The sequence below is a fragment of the Phyllobates terribilis genome, unplaced genomic scaffold, assembly GCF_046119375.1.
Source record: "Phyllobates terribilis strain yellow unplaced genomic scaffold, ASM4611937v1 Scaffold_2__4_contigs__length_985480577, whole genome shotgun sequence".
NCBI lineage: Eukaryota > Metazoa > Chordata > Amphibia > Anura > Dendrobatidae > Phyllobates > Phyllobates terribilis.
Window position 1 is genome coordinate 571,348,554 of NW_027362762.1, and position 15,919 is coordinate 571,364,472.

Here is a 15,919-nt window from a genome sequence, read left to right on the forward strand (position 1 = left end):
CAGATAGGGGAAATGTCAGTGAGCGTTCCGATTTCAGTTCCAGAACGATTCGCCCCATGAGTCCTTGATATTTAGTCATTTTCAGCCAATTTTCTGGATTTTTGAAAATTTCACTTTTTTGTGAAAATATCCACTAAATGAGGGAATGATATGTGTGATGGTACCCCAGGAGAGTTCCAAATGTGTGTGGGTAGAATATATATCCCACAGGGGTAAAATTGAAAAAAGTTGAAAAGAATTTATTTTGGACTTCTTCATTTTTCCGACGTTTATCAGACTTTCAGAGAGAGTAAATGTCAGTGAGCGTTCCGATTTCAGTTCCAGAGCGATTCGCCCAATGAGTCCTTGATATTTAGTTATTTTCAGCCGATTTTCTGGATTTTTGAAAATTTGACTTTTTTGTGAAAATATCCACTAAATGAGGGAATAATATGTGTGAGGGTACCCCAGGAGATTTCCAAATGTGTGTGGGTAGAATTCATATCCCACGGGGGTAAAATTGAAAAAAGTTGAAAAAAAATTTTTTTGGACTTATTCATTTTTCCGACGTTTATCAGACTTTCAGATAGGGGAAATGTCAGTGAGCGTTCCGATTTCAGTTCCAGAGTGATTCGCCCAATGAGGCCTTTATATTTAGTCAATTTCAGCCAATTTTCTGGATTTTTGAAAATTTCACTTTTTTGTGAAAATATCCACTAAATGAGGGAATAATATGTGTGAGGGTACCCCAGGAGAGTTCCAAATGTGTGTGGGTAGAATATATATCCCACGGGGGTAAAATTGAAAAAAGTTGAAAAAAAATTTTTTTGGACTTATTCATTTTTCCGACGTTTATCAGACTTTCAGAAAGGGGAAATGTCAGTGAGCGTTCCAATTTCAGTTCCAGAGCGATTCGCCCAATGAGTCCTTTATATTTAGTCAATTTCAGCCAATTTTCTGGATTTTTGAAAATTTCACTTTTTTGTGAAAATATCCACTAAATGAGGGAATAATATGTGTGAGGGTACCCCAGGAGAGTTCCAAATGTGTGTGGGTAGAATATATATCCCACGGGGGTAAAAGTGAAAAATGTTGAAAAAACATTTTTTTAGAGTTATTCATTTTTCCGACATTTATCAGACTTTCAGATAGGGGAAATGTCAGTGAGCATTCCGATTTCAGTTCCAGAGCGATTCACCCAATGAGTCCTTGATATTTAGTCATTTACAGCCAATTTTCAGGATTTTTGAAAATTTCACTTTTTTGTGAAAATATCCACTAAATGAGGGAATAATATGTGTGAGGGTACCCCAGGAGAGTTCCAAATGTGTGTGGGTAGAACATATATCCCACGGGGGTAAAATTGAAAAAAGTTGAAAAAAATTTTTTTTTGGACTTATTCATTTTTACGACGTTTATCAGACTTTCAGATAGGGGAAATGTCAGTGAGCATTCCGATTTCAGTTCCAGAGCGATTCGCCCAATGAGTCCTTGATATTTAGTCTTTTTCAGCCAATTTTCTGGATTTTTGAAAATTTCACTTTTTTGTGAAAATATCCACTAAATGAGGGAATAATATGTGTGAGGGTACCCCAGGAGAGTTCCAAATGTGTGTGGGTAGAATATATATCCCACGGGGGTAAAATTGAAAAAAGTTTAAAAAATTTTTTTTTGGACTTAGTCATTTTTCCGGCGTTTATCAGACTTTCAGATAGGGCAAATGTCAGTGAGCGTTCCGATTTCAGTTCCAGAGCGATTCGCCCAATGAGTACTTGATATTTAGTCGTTTTCAGCCAATTTTCTTGATTTTTGAAAATTTCACTTTTTTGTGAAAATATCCACTAAATGAGGGAATAATATGTGTGAGGGTTCCCCAGGAGAGTTCCAAATGTGTGTGGGTAGAATATATATCCCACTTGGGTAAAATTGAATAAAGTTTTAAAAAAAAATTTTTGGGACTTAGTCATTTTTCTGGCGTTTATCAGACTTTCAGATAGTCAAATGTCAGTGAGCGTTTCGATTTCAGTTCCAGAGCGATTCGCCCAATGAGTCCTTGATATTTAGTCAATTTCAGCCAATGTTCTGGATTTTTGAAAATTTCACTTTTTTGTGAAAATATCCACTAAATGAGGGAATAATATGTGTGAGGGTACCCCAGGAGAGTTCCAAATGTGTGTAGGTAGAATATATATCCCACGGGGGTAAAATTGAAAAAAGTTTTAAATAAATTTTTTTTGGACTTATTCATTTTTCCGACGTTTATCAGACTTTCAGAAAGGGGAAATGTCAGTGAGCGTTCCAATTTCAGTTCCAGAGCGATTCGCCCAATGAGTCCTTTATATTTAGTCAATTTCAGCCAATTTTCTGGATTTTTGAAAATTTCACTTTTTTGTGAAAATATCCACTAAATGAGGGAATAATATGTGTGAGGGTACCCCAGGAGAGTTCCAAATGTGTGTGGGTAGAATATATATCCCACGGGGGTAAAAGTGAAAAATGTTGAAAAAACATTTTTTTAGAGTTATTCATTTTTCCGACATTTATCAGACTTTCAGATAGGGGAAATGTCAGTGAGCATTCCGATTTCAGTTCCAGAGCGATTCACCCAATGAGTCCTTGATATTTAGTCATTTACAGCCAATTTTCAGGATTTTTGAAAATTTCACTTTTTTGTGAAAATATCCACTAAATGAGGGAATAATATGTGTGAGGGTACCCCAGGAGAGTTCCAAATGTGTGTGGGTAGAACATATATCCCACGGGGGTAAAATTGAAAAAAGTTGAAAAAAATTTTTTTTTGGACTTATTCATTTTTACGACGTTTATCAGACTTTCAGATAGGGGAAATGTCAGTGAGCATTCCGATTTCAGTTCCAGAGCGATTCGCCCAATGAGTCCTTGATATTTAGTCTTTTTCAGCCAATTTTCTGGATTTTTGAAAATTTCACTTTTTTGTGAAAATATCCACTAAATGAGGGAATAATATGTGTGAGGGTACCCCAGGAGAGTTCCAAATGTGTGTGGGTAGAATATATATCCCACGGGGGTAAAATTGAAAAAAGTTTAAAAAATTTTTTTTTGGACTTAGTCATTTTTCCGGCGTTTATCAGACTTTCAGATAGGGCAAATGTCAGTGAGCGTTCCGATTTCAGTTCCAGAGCGATTCGCCCAATGAGTACTTGATATTTAGTCGTTTTCAGCCAATTTTCTTGATTTTTGAAAATTTCACTTTTTTGTGAAAATATCCACTAAATGAGGGAATAATATGTGTGAGGGTTCCCCAGGAGAGTTCCAAATGTGTGTGGGTAGAATATATATCCCACTTGGGTAAAATTGAATAAAGTTTTAAAAAAAAATTTTTGGGACTTAGTCATTTTTCTGGCGTTTATCAGACTTTCAGATAGTCAAATGTCAGTGAGCGTTTCGATTTCAGTTCCAGAGCGATTCGCCCAATGAGTCCTTGATATTTAGTCAATTTCAGCCAATGTTCTGGATTTTTGAAAATTTCACTTTTTTGTGAAAATATCCACTAAATGAGGGAATAATATGTGTGAGGGTACCCCAGGAGAGTTCCAAATGTGTGTAGGTAGAATATATATCCCACGGGGGTAAAATTGAAAAAAGTTTTAAATAAATTTTTTTTGGACTTATTCATTTTTCCGACGTTTATCAGACTTTCAGATAGGGGAAATGACAGTGAGCGTTCCGATTTCAGTTTCAGAGCGATTCGCACAATCAGTCCTTGATATTTAGGCTTTTTCAGTCAATTTTCTGGATTTTTGAAAATTTCACTTTTTTTGTGAAAATATCCACTAAATGAGGGAATAATATGTTTGAGGGTACCCCAGGAGAGTTCCAAATGTATGTGGGTAGAATATATATCCCACGGGGGTAAAATTGAAAAAAATTGAAAAATTTTTTTTTTTTGGACTTAGTCATTTTTCCGGCGTTTATCTGACTTTCAGATAGAGGAAATGTCAGTGAGCGTTCCGATTTCAGTTCCAGATCGGTTCGCCCAATGAGTCCTTGATATTTAGTCGTTTTCAGCCAATTTACTTGATTTTTGAAAATTTCACTTTTTTGTGAAAATATCCACTAAATGAGGGAATAATATGTGTGAGGGTACCCCAGGAGAGATCCAAATGTGTGTGGGTAGAATATATATCACACGGGGGTAAAATTGAAAAAGTTGAAAAAAAATTTTTTTTGGACTTATTCATTTTTCCGGCGTTTATCAGACTTTCAGATAGGGCAAATGTCAGTGAGCGTTCCAATTTCAGTTCCAGAGCGATTCGCCGAATGAGTCCTTGATATTTAGTCAATTTCAGCCAATGTTCTGGATTTTTGAAAATTTCACTTTTTTGTGAAAATATCCACTAAATGAGGGAATAATATGTGTGAGGGTACCCCAGAAGAGTTCCAAATGTGTGTGGGTAGAATATATATCCCACGGGGGTAAAATTGAAAAAAGTTTTAAATAAATTTTTTTTGGACTTAGTCATCTTTCCAACGTTTATCAGATTTTCAGATAGAGGAAATGTCAGTGAGCGTTCCGATTTCAGTTCCAGATCAATTCACCCAATGAGTCCTTGATATTTAGTCATTTTCAGCCAATTTTCTGGATTTTTGAAAATTTCACTTTTTTGTGAAAATATCCACTAAATGAGGGAATAATATGTGTGAGGGTACCCCAGGAGAGTTCCAAATGTGTGTGGGTAAAATATATATCCCACGGGGGTAAAATTGAAAAAAATTTAAAAATTTTTTTTTTTGGACTTAGTCATTTTTCCAACGTTTATCAGACTTTCAGATACGGGAAATGTCAGTGAGCGTCCCGATTTCAGTTCCAGAGCGATTCGCCCAATGAGTCCTTGATATTTAGTCGTTTTCAGCCAAGTTTCTGGATTTTTGAAAATTTCACTTTTTTGTGAAAATATCCACTAAATGAGGGAATAATATGTGTGAGGGTACCCCAGGAGAGATCCAAATGTGTGTGGGTAGAATATATATCCCACGGGGGTAAAATTGAAAAAAGTTGAAAAAAAAATTTTTTTGGACTTATTTATTTTTCCGACGTTTATCAGACTTTCAGATAGGGCAAATGTCAGTGAGCGTTCCGATTTCAGTTCCAGAGCGATTCGCCCAATGAGTCCTCGATATTTAGTCAATTTCAGCCAATTTTCTGGATTTTTGAAAATTTCACTTTTTTGTGAAAATATCCACTAAATGAGGGAATAATATGTGTGAGAGTACCCCAGGAGAGTTCCAAATGTGTGTGGGTAGAATATATATCCCACGGAGGTAAAATTGAAAAAGTTGAAAAAAATTTTTTTTGGACTTATTCATTTTTCCGACGTTTATCAGACTTTCAGATAGGGGAAATAACAGTGAGCGTTCCGATTTCAGTTCCAGAGCGATTCGCCCAATGAGTCCTTGATATTTAGTCGTTTTCAGCCAAGTTTCTGGATTTTTGAAAATTTCACTTTTTTGTGAAAATATCCACTAAATGAGGGAATAATATGTGTGAAGGTACCCCAGGAGAGATCCAAATGTGTGTGGGTAGAATATATATCACACAGGGGTAAAATTGAAAAAAGTTTGAAAAAAAATTTTTTTGGACTTAGTCATTTTTCCGGCATTTATCAGACTTTCAGATTGTTATGTTCTGCTACCAAAGCTAAGGAAAGAGAGGAGATCTGTCCCTACTATGAGACTCAGCTGAATCCCTACGATGTAACAGGGAACCTGATCCTGCGATCAGACCTGCTGAAGTCCTAATCTAGTCTGTACGAAGACCTATAGATGTGGGGAGGGAATCCCTACAAGTACTAAGGACTGGGAGGAATATGGGACACCTCCTCACAGAAATAGTAGCAGACAGACGAACAAACAAAATAGATAGAACATAGAGGTCCGTAGACCAAGCAAACTAACAGAGTTAGATACAGAGCACAGGCTAGCTAGAAAGTAGATATACAATGAAGTCCAGCAAAGCCAGAAGGGCGGAGCAGGACTAAATAGCCCAACAAGGTCATGTGACCAGCAAAGGAAAAAAAACCTAACAGCAAGGTTCTAACAGTACCCCCCCTTCTAAGAGGATCCTCCGGATCCCCTAGGACCAGGCTTATCAGGAAATCTCCTGTGAAACGCTCTGATAAGTCTGGACGCGGAAACGTCATCTGACCTCACCCAAGAGTTATCCTCGGGTCCGAAACCTTTCCAGGCCACAAGATACTGCAAACTACCTCTATACCGTCTAGAGTCAAGGATGCGAGAAATTTCATATTCCCCGTCCTCCACCACCGGAGGAACAGAGGCAGAGGCGTCACCATCCGACACAACAGCTTTTTTTAACAGAGAGACATGAAAGACCGGAATAATTCTCCAGGAGGTAGGAACCTCCAACCTAACAGCAGATTGGTTGACAACCTGAAGCACCTTAAAGGGCCCTACAAACTTGGGACCCAATTTCTTAGAAGGAATCCTCAACCGCAGATTCCTAGAGGACAACCAAACCATGTCACCAACAGCGAACAAAACCTCCTGTCGTTTCCTATCAAAGTAGTCTTTAGATTTTCTGTTGGCCTCCTGAAGATTACCACGCACATCCGTCCAAACTCTTTCCAAATCACCGGAAAAATTCTCCTCCTCAGGCACGGCAGATCCCAACTTGGAGAACGACCCAAACGACGGATGTCTCCCAGAACAACAAAAAAAAGGCGAACAACCAGCAGAAGAAGATGTATGATTGTTCAGAGCAAATTCGGCAAGTGGCAGAAACTCAGACCACCCCTCTTGATTGTCTGCCACAAAACAACGCAAGAACTGCTCAACATCCTGGTTTTTCCTTTCTGTCTGGCCATTAGATTCAGGATGATATCCGGACGAAAACGACAAATGAATTCCCAACCTGTCACAAAAGGCACGCCAAAAACGAGCCACGAACTGAGGACCCCTATCAGAAACAATGTCAGTAGGAACGCCATGAAGTCTGACAATTTCCTTGACAAAGGCCTTAGCGAGAGTTTTAGCGCAGGGCAGTTTGACGAAGGGAACCAAGTGACACATCTTGCTAAAGCGGTCCACGACCACCCAGATGACAGTAAAACCCTCAGAGTGGGGAAGGTCAGTTATAAAGTCCATAGCCAAATGTGTCCAAGGAGCACTGGGGACCTCCAAAGGACAAAGCAACCCCGCAGCAGGAGTATGTGAGGACTTAGATCTAGCACATATAGTACATTGGCGCACCCACTTAATGACTTCCTTCTGCCATCCAGGCCACCAAAAACTGCGACCCACCAGTCTCTTGGTCTCAGAGATTCCGGGATGACCTGCCAACCGAGATTCGTGACACTCAACAAACAAATCTCTCCTAAAGGTCTCAGGCACAAACAACCTCCCATGAGGAGTGTTAGATGGGGCATTCTCCTGAGCTTTAAGAATCTCATCTTCCAAAACGGAGTCTAAAGCAGCTATCACAACACCTTCTTGTAAAATGTTTTCCTCTTTCTCAGCACCGACTATGGGAGAAAAACTGCGAGACAAGGCATCCGCCTTAACATTCTTAGTACCAGGGATGTAAGTAACGGAGAAATTAAACCGCGAGAAAAACAATGCCCACCTAGCCTGACGGGCATTCAGGCGCTTGGCAGCATCAAGATATATCAGATTTTTATGATCCGTAAGAACCTGAACGGGAAATTCCGCACCTTCCAAGAAGTGGCGCCAGTGTTCAAATGCGAGTTTAATAGCCAATAATTCCCGATTACCAATATCGTAATTCAATTCAGTCTCCGAAAATTTTTTTGAAAAAAAAGGCACAGGGATGTAATCCATCCCCGTTATCCTGAGACAATACTGCGCCAACCCCCACAGAGGAAGCATCAACCTCAACCAAAAACGGCCTAGTAACATCAGGCTGCATAAGGATGGGAGCAGAGGTGAACCTCTCCTTGAGATACACAAAAGCTTCAATGGCCTCAGAAGACCACTGAACCGCATCAGCACCTTTCCTGGTGAGATCAGTCAGAGGTTTGACAATACTAGAAAAATTTTTTATGAACTTTCTATAGTAATTGGCGAAACCCAAAAACCTCTGTATCGATTTCAAACCAATAGGCCTAGGCCATTCCTGCACAGCCTGAACCTTAACCGGATCCATCTCAAAACCTTTGCTGGAGATAATGTAGCCCAAAAAACTAATTCTCTGTACAGCGAACTCACATTTCTCCAGCTTAGCAAAAAGCGAATTGTCCATTAATAACTGTAATACCTCACGCACGCTCCGCCAATGAGACTCCAGATCTGGCGAATAAATCAAAATGTCATCCAAATACACAACCACATTTTTACCGATCAAAGGTCTAAGGATGTCATTAATCAGATTCTGAAAAAATGCAGGAGCATTAGTGAGACCAAAAGGCATAACCAGATTCTCAAAATGACCCACAGGAGTGTTAAAAGCAGTCTTCCATTCATCACCCTCCTTCATGCGCAACAGATTGTATGCCCCCTTAAGGTCAATTTTAGAGAACCACTTGGCCCCCAATAACTGGTTAAACAGATCAGGAATCAATGGCAGTGGGTAAGGATTGCGTACCGTAATTTTGTTAATCTCACGAAAATCCAGACAAGGACGTAAACTGCCGTCCTTTTTTTTTACAAAAAAAAATCCAACCGCCACAGGAGACTTAGAGGGCCTAATGTGACCGGCGGCCAAGCTTGTCTGTATGTATTCCTCCAAAGCCTTCCTCTCAGGAATAGTAAGGTTAAATAAACGACTCTTAGGAAGAGTCGCTCCAGGGACAAATTCAATAGAACAATCATAGTCTCTATGGGGAGGCAAAACCTGCGATTCCTTCTCAGAAAAAACTCTCCAAAAATCCTGAATAGGAACAGGCAATTCTCCCCTATCCAAAGCTGCAATACGCCCGTTACAACACTTGTCATAACATTTATGGCTCCAGGATTTAATTTCACTGGTAGACCAATCCAGTACAGGATTGTGAAATTTTAACCAGGGCAAACCCAATATTACTGGAGAAGGCAAGTTATTCAACACTACCAAATCCAATTTCTCATGGTGAACACCATTAATAGTGAGAGGAAATTCACTGACCTTGAGAGTAATATTCTTCAAAGGGGAGCCATCCACAGAAACCACAGCAATGGGGGATGACAAAGGTTCAGGTTTTAAATTGAGTTTTTCCACGAATCCCCCATCAATTACATTCAGTGTAGACCCGCAATCAACAAACACCCGAAATTCCATTAATTTTTCCTGAGCAATCGTGGAAGCAGCTAAAAATATACCCTTGGAATTTAAACAGGCAATACGGGCGTGACTGACCATTTTTTTTTCTTTCTTCATACGAAGCTCACAGCCTTTAATCAAATGACCAGATTTTCCGCAGTAGAAACACAAGCCTTGCGAAAAACGACGGTCTTTTTCTTGAGAGCGAGGTGCCACCGATCCAATCTCCATCGGTTCACCACTGTTAGTACACACATTATCATAACCAGAAACTGACATAGCAGAGGATTTGCACTCATTAAACCTAGCACGCAGTCTTCTATCCACCCGTATAGCTAATTGCATAGCCTGTTGCAAATCTTCAGGTGTAGGATAAGCAATTAGCAGGTCTTTAACCCTTTCACTGAGCCCAGCAAGAAATAGACTTTTCAGAGCAGAATCGTTCCACCCTGTTTGAGTGGACCAACGACGAAAATGTGTACAATATTTTTCCACATTACCCGATCCTTGTTTTAGACGTCTCAACTCAGTCTCAGCTGATGCGACACGGTCAGGATCATCATATAATAGTCCCAAAGCAGAAAAAAAACTATCCACTGATCTGAAGCATGAATCACTAGGTTGCAAAGAAAAGGCCCACTCCTGAGGCTCTTTGCGCAAAAGTGACATTATGAACCCTACGCGCTGGGATTCATCCCCAGAGGACTTAGGTCTCAAACGAAAATACAATAAGCAAGCATTTTTAAATGAAAAAAATTCTCGGTGTTCACCAAAAAACAAATCCGGCAAACATACCTTAGGCTCCAAGAAATGTGCTCCAGGATAGTTACTCACGTGCTGACGGAGCTCGGCCACCTCCAGAGAGAGTCCCTGCAGGCGATGAGCCAAATCCTGAACCGACACCATGATGGAACAGAAAAATCTTTCCTTAGAGAATTTGCTGGCTGGACTTACTGTTATGTTCTGCTACCAAAGCTAAGGAAAGAGAGGAGATCTGTCCCTACTATGAGACTCAGCTGAATCCCTACGATGTAACAGGGAACCTGATCCTGCGATCAGACCTGCTGAAGTCCTAATCTAGTCTGTACGAAGACCTATAGATGTGGGGAGGGAATCCCTACAAGTACTAAGGACTGGGAGGAATATGGGACACCTCCTCACAGAAATAGTAGCAGACAGACGAACAAACAAAATAGATAGAACATAGAGGTCCGTAGACCAAGCAAACTAACAGAGTTAGATACAGAGCACAGGCTAGCTAGAAAGTAGATATACAATGAAGTCCAGCAAAGCCAGAAGGGCGGAGCAGGACTAAATAGGCCAACAAGGTCATGTGACCAGCAAAGGAAAAAAAACCTAACAGCAAGGTTCTAACACAGATAGAGGAAATGTCAGTGAGCGTTCCGATTTCAGTTCCAGATCAATTCACCCAATGAGTCCTTGATATTTAGTCATTTTCAGCCAATTTTCTGGATTTTTGAAAATTTCACTTTTTTGTGAAAATATCCACTAAATGAGGGAATAATATGTGTGAGGGTACCCCAGGAGAGTTCCAAATGTGTGTGGGTAGAATATATATCCCACGGGGGTAAAATTGAAAAAAGTTTAAACATTTTTTTTTTTTGGACTTATTCATTTTTCCGCCGTTTATCAGACTTTCAGATAGGGGAAATGTCAGTGATCGTTCCGATTTCAGTTCCAGAGCGATTCGCCCAATGAGTCCTTGATATTTAGTCGTTTTCAGCCAAGTTTCTGGATTTTTGAAAATTTCACTTTTTTGTGAAAATATCCACTAAATGAGGGAATAATATGTGTGAGGGTACCCCAGGAGAGTTCCAAATGTGTGTGGGTAGAATATATATCCCACGGGGGTAAAATTGAAAAAAGTTGAAAAAATTTTTTTTTTGGACTTATTCATTTTTCTGCCGTTTATCAGACTTTCAGATAGGGGAAATGTCAGTGAGCGTTCCGATTTCAGTTCCAGAGCGATTCGCCCAATGAGTCCTTGATATTTAGTCGTTTTCAGCCAAGTTTCTGGATTTTTGAAAATTTCACTTTTTTGTGAAAATATCCACTAAATGAGGGAATAATATGTGTGAAGGTACCCCAGGAGAGATCCAAATGTGTGTGGGTAGAATATATATCACACAGGGGTAAAATTGAAAAAAGTTTGAAAAAAAATTTTTTTGGACTTAGTCATTTTTCCGGCATTTATCAGACTTTCAGATTGTTATGTTCTGCTACCAAAGCTAAGGAAAGAGAGGAGATCTGTCCCTACTATGAGACTCAGCTGAATCCCTACGATGTAACAGGGAACCTGATCCTGCGATCAGACCTGCTGAAGTCCTAATCTAGTCTGTACGAAGACATATAGATGTGGGGAGGGAATCCCTACAAGTACTAAGGACTGGGAGGAATATGGGACACCTCCTCACAGAAATAGTAGCAGACAGACGAACAAACAAAATAGATAGAACATAGAGGTCCGTAGACCAAGCAAACTAACAGAGTTAGATACAGAGCACAGGCTAGCTAGAAAGTAGATATACAATGAAGTCCAGCAAAGCCAGAAGGGCGGAGCAGGACTAAATAGCCCAACAAGGTCATGTGACCAGCAAAGGAAAAAAAACCTAACAGCAAGGTTCTAACAGTACCCCCCCTTCTAAGAGGATCCTCCGGATCCCCTAGGACCAGGCTTATCAGGAAATCTCCTGTGAAACGCTCTGATAAGTCTGGACGCGGAAACGTCATCTGACCTCACCCAAGAGTTATCCTCGGGTCCGAAACCTTTCCAGGCCACAAGATACTGCAAACTACCTCTATACCGTCTAGAGTCAAGGATGCGAGAAATTTCATATTCCCCGTCCTCCACCACCGGAGGAACAGAGGCAGAGGCGTCACCATCCGACACAACAGCTTTTTTTAACAGAGAGACATGAAAGACCGGAATAATTCTCCAGGAGGTAGGAACCTCCAACCTAACAGCAGATTGGTTGACAACCTGAAGCACCTTAAAGGGCCCTACAAACTTGGGACCCAATTTCTTAGAAGGAATCCTCAACCGCAGATTCCTAGAGGACAACCAAACCATGTCACCAACAGCGAACAAAACCTCCTGTCGTTTCCTATCAAAGTAGTCTTTAGATTTTCTGTTGGCCTCCTGAAGATTACCACGCACATCCGTCCAAACTCTTTCCAAATCACCGGAAAAATTCTCCTCCTCAGGCACGGCAGATCCCAACTTGGAGAACGACCCAAACGACGGATGTCTCCCAGAACAACAAAAAAAAGGCGAACAACCAGCAGAAGAAGATGTATGATTGTTCAGAGCAAATTCGGCAAGTGGCAGAAACTCAGACCACCCCTCTTGATTGTCTGCCACAAAACAACGCAAGAACTGCTCAACATCCTGGTTTTTCCTTTCTGTCTGGCCATTAGATTCAGGATGATATCCGGACGAAAACGACAAATGAATTCCCAACCTGTCACAAAAGGCACGCCAAAAACGAGCCACGAACTGAGGACCCCTATCAGAAACAATGTCAGTAGGAACGCCATGAAGTCTGACAATTTCCTTGACAAAGGCCTTAGCGAGAGTTTTAGCGCAGGGCAGTTTGACGAAGGGAACCAAGTGACACATCTTGCTAAAGCGGTCCACGACCACCCAGATGACAGTAAAACCCTCAGAGTGGGGAAGGTCAGTTATAAAGTCCATAGCCAAATGTGTCCAAGGAGCACTGGGGACCTCCAAAGGACAAAGCAACCCCGCAGCAGGAGTATGTGAGGACTTAGATCTAGCACATATAGTACATTGGCGCACCCACTTAATGACTTCCTTCTGCCATCCAGGCCACCAAAAACTGCGACCCACCAGTCTCTTGGTCTCAGAGATTCCGGGATGACCTGCCAACCGAGATTCGTGACACTCAACAAACAAATCTCTCCTAAAGGTCTCAGGCACAAACAACCTCCCATGAGGAGTGTTAGATGGGGCATTCTCCTGAGCTTTAAGAATCTCATCTTCCAAAACGGAGTCTAAAGCAGCTATCACAACACCTTCTTGTAAAATGTTTTCCTCTTTCTCAGCACCGACTATGGGAGAAAAACTGCGAGACAAGGCATCCGCCTTAACATTCTTAGTACCAGGGATGTAAGTAACGGAGAAATTAAACCGCGAGAAAAACAGTGCCCACCTAGCCTGACGGGCATTCAGGCGCTTGGCAGCATCAAGATATATCAGATTTTTATGATCCGTAAGAACCTGAACGGGAAATTCCGCACCTTCCAAGAAGTGGCGCCAGTGTTCAAATGCGAGTTTAATAGCCAATAATTCCCGATTACCAATATCGTAATTCAATTCAGTCTCCGAAAATTTTTTTGAAAAAAAAGGCACAGGGATGTAATCCATCCCCGTTATCCTGAGACAATACTGCGCCAACCCCCACAGAGGAAGCATCAACCTCAACCAAAAACGGCCTAGTAACATCAGGCTGCATAAGGATGGGAGCAGAGGTGAACCTCTCCTTGAGATACACAAAAGCTTCAATGGCCTCAGAAGACCACTGAACCGCATCAGCACCTTTCCTGGTGAGATCAGTCAGAGGTTTGACAATACTAGAAAAATTTTTTATGAACTTTCTATAGTAATTGGCGAAACCCAAAAACCTCTGTATCGATTTCAAACCAATAGGCCTAGGCCATTCCTGCACAGCCTGAACCTTAACCGGATCCATCTCAAAACCTTTGCTGGAGATAATGTAGCCCAAAAAACTAATTCTCTGTACAGCGAACTCACATTTCTCCAGCTTAGCAAAAAGCGAATTGTCCATTAATAACTGTAATACCTCACGCACGCTCCGCCAATGAGACTCCAGATCTGGCGAATAAATCAAAATGTCATCCAAATACACAACCACATTTTTACCGATCAAAGGTCTAAGGATGTCATTAATCAGATTCTGAAAAAATGCAGGAGCATTAGTGAGACCAAAAGGCATAACCAGATTCTCAAAATGACCCACAGGAGTGTTAAAAGCAGTCTTCCATTCATCACCCTCCTTCATGCGCAACAGATTGTATGCCCCCTTAAGGTCAATTTTAGAGAACCACTTGGCCCCCAATAACTGGTTAAACAGATCAGGAATCAATGGCAGTGGGTAAGGATTGCGTACCGTAATTTTGTTAATCTCACGAAAATCCAGACAAGGACGTAAACTGCCGTCCTTTTTTTTTACAAAAAAAAATCCAACCGCCACAGGAGACTTAGAGGGCCTAATGTGACCGGCGGCCAAGCTTGTCTGTATGTATTCCTCCAAAGCCTTCCTCTCAGGAATAGTAAGGTTAAATAAACGACTCTTAGGAAGAGTCGCTCCAGGGACAAATTCAATAGAACAATCATAGTCTCTATGGGGAGGCAAAACCTGCGATTCCTTCTCAGAAAAAACTCTCCAAAAATCCTGAATAGGAACAGGCAATTCTCCCCTATCCAAAGCTGCAATACGCCCGTTACAACACTTGTCATAACATTTATGGCTCCAGGATTTAATTTCACTGGTAGACCAATCCAGTACAGGATTGTGAAATTTTAACCAGGGCAAACCCAATATTACTGGAGAAGGCAAGTTATTCAACACTACCAAATCCAATTTCTCATGGTGAACACCATTAATAGTGAGAGGAAATTCACTGACCTTGAGAGTAATATTCTTCAAAGGGGAGCCATCCACAGAAACCACAGCAATGGGGGATGACAAAGGTTCAGGTTTTAAATTGAGTTTTTCCACGAATCCCCCATCAATTACATTCAGTGTAGACCCGCAATCAACAAACACCCGAAATTCCATTAATTTTTCCTGAGCAATCGTGGAAGCAGCTAAAAATATACCCTTGGAATTTAAACAGGCAATACGGGCGTGACTGACCATTTTTTTTTCTTTCTTCATACGAAGCTCACAGCCTTTAATCAAATGACCAGATTTTCCGCAGTAGAAACACAAGCCTTGCGAAAAACGACGGTCTTTTTCTTGAGAGCGAGGTGCCACCGATCCAATCTCCATCGGTTCACCACTGTTAGTACACACATTATCATAACCAGAAACTGACATAGCAGAGGATTTGCACTCATTAAACCTAGCACGCAGTCTTCTATCCACCCGTATAGCTAATTGCATAGCCTGTTGCAAATCTTCAGGTGTAGGATAAGCAATTAGCAGGTCTTTAACCCTTTCACTGAGCCCAGCAAGAAATAGACTTTTCAGAGCAGAATCGTTCCACCCTGTTTGAGTGGACCAACGACGAAAATGTGTACAATATTTTTCCACATTACCCGATCCTTGTTTTAGACGTCTCAACTCAGTCTCAGCTGATGCGACACGGTCAGGATCATCATATAATAGTCCCAAAGCAGAAAAAAAACTATCCACTGATCTGAAGCATGAATCACTAGGTTGCAAAGAAAAGGCCCACTCCTGAGGCTCTTTGCGCAAAAGTGACATTATGAACCCTACGCGCTGGGATTCATCCCCAGAGGACTTAGGTCTCAAACGAAAATACAATAAGCAAGCATTTTTAAATGAAAAAAATTCTCGGTGTTCACCAAAAAACAAATCCGGCAAACATACCTTAGGCTCCAAGAAATGTGCTCCAGGATAGTTACTCACGTGCTGACGGAGCTCGGCCACCTCCAGA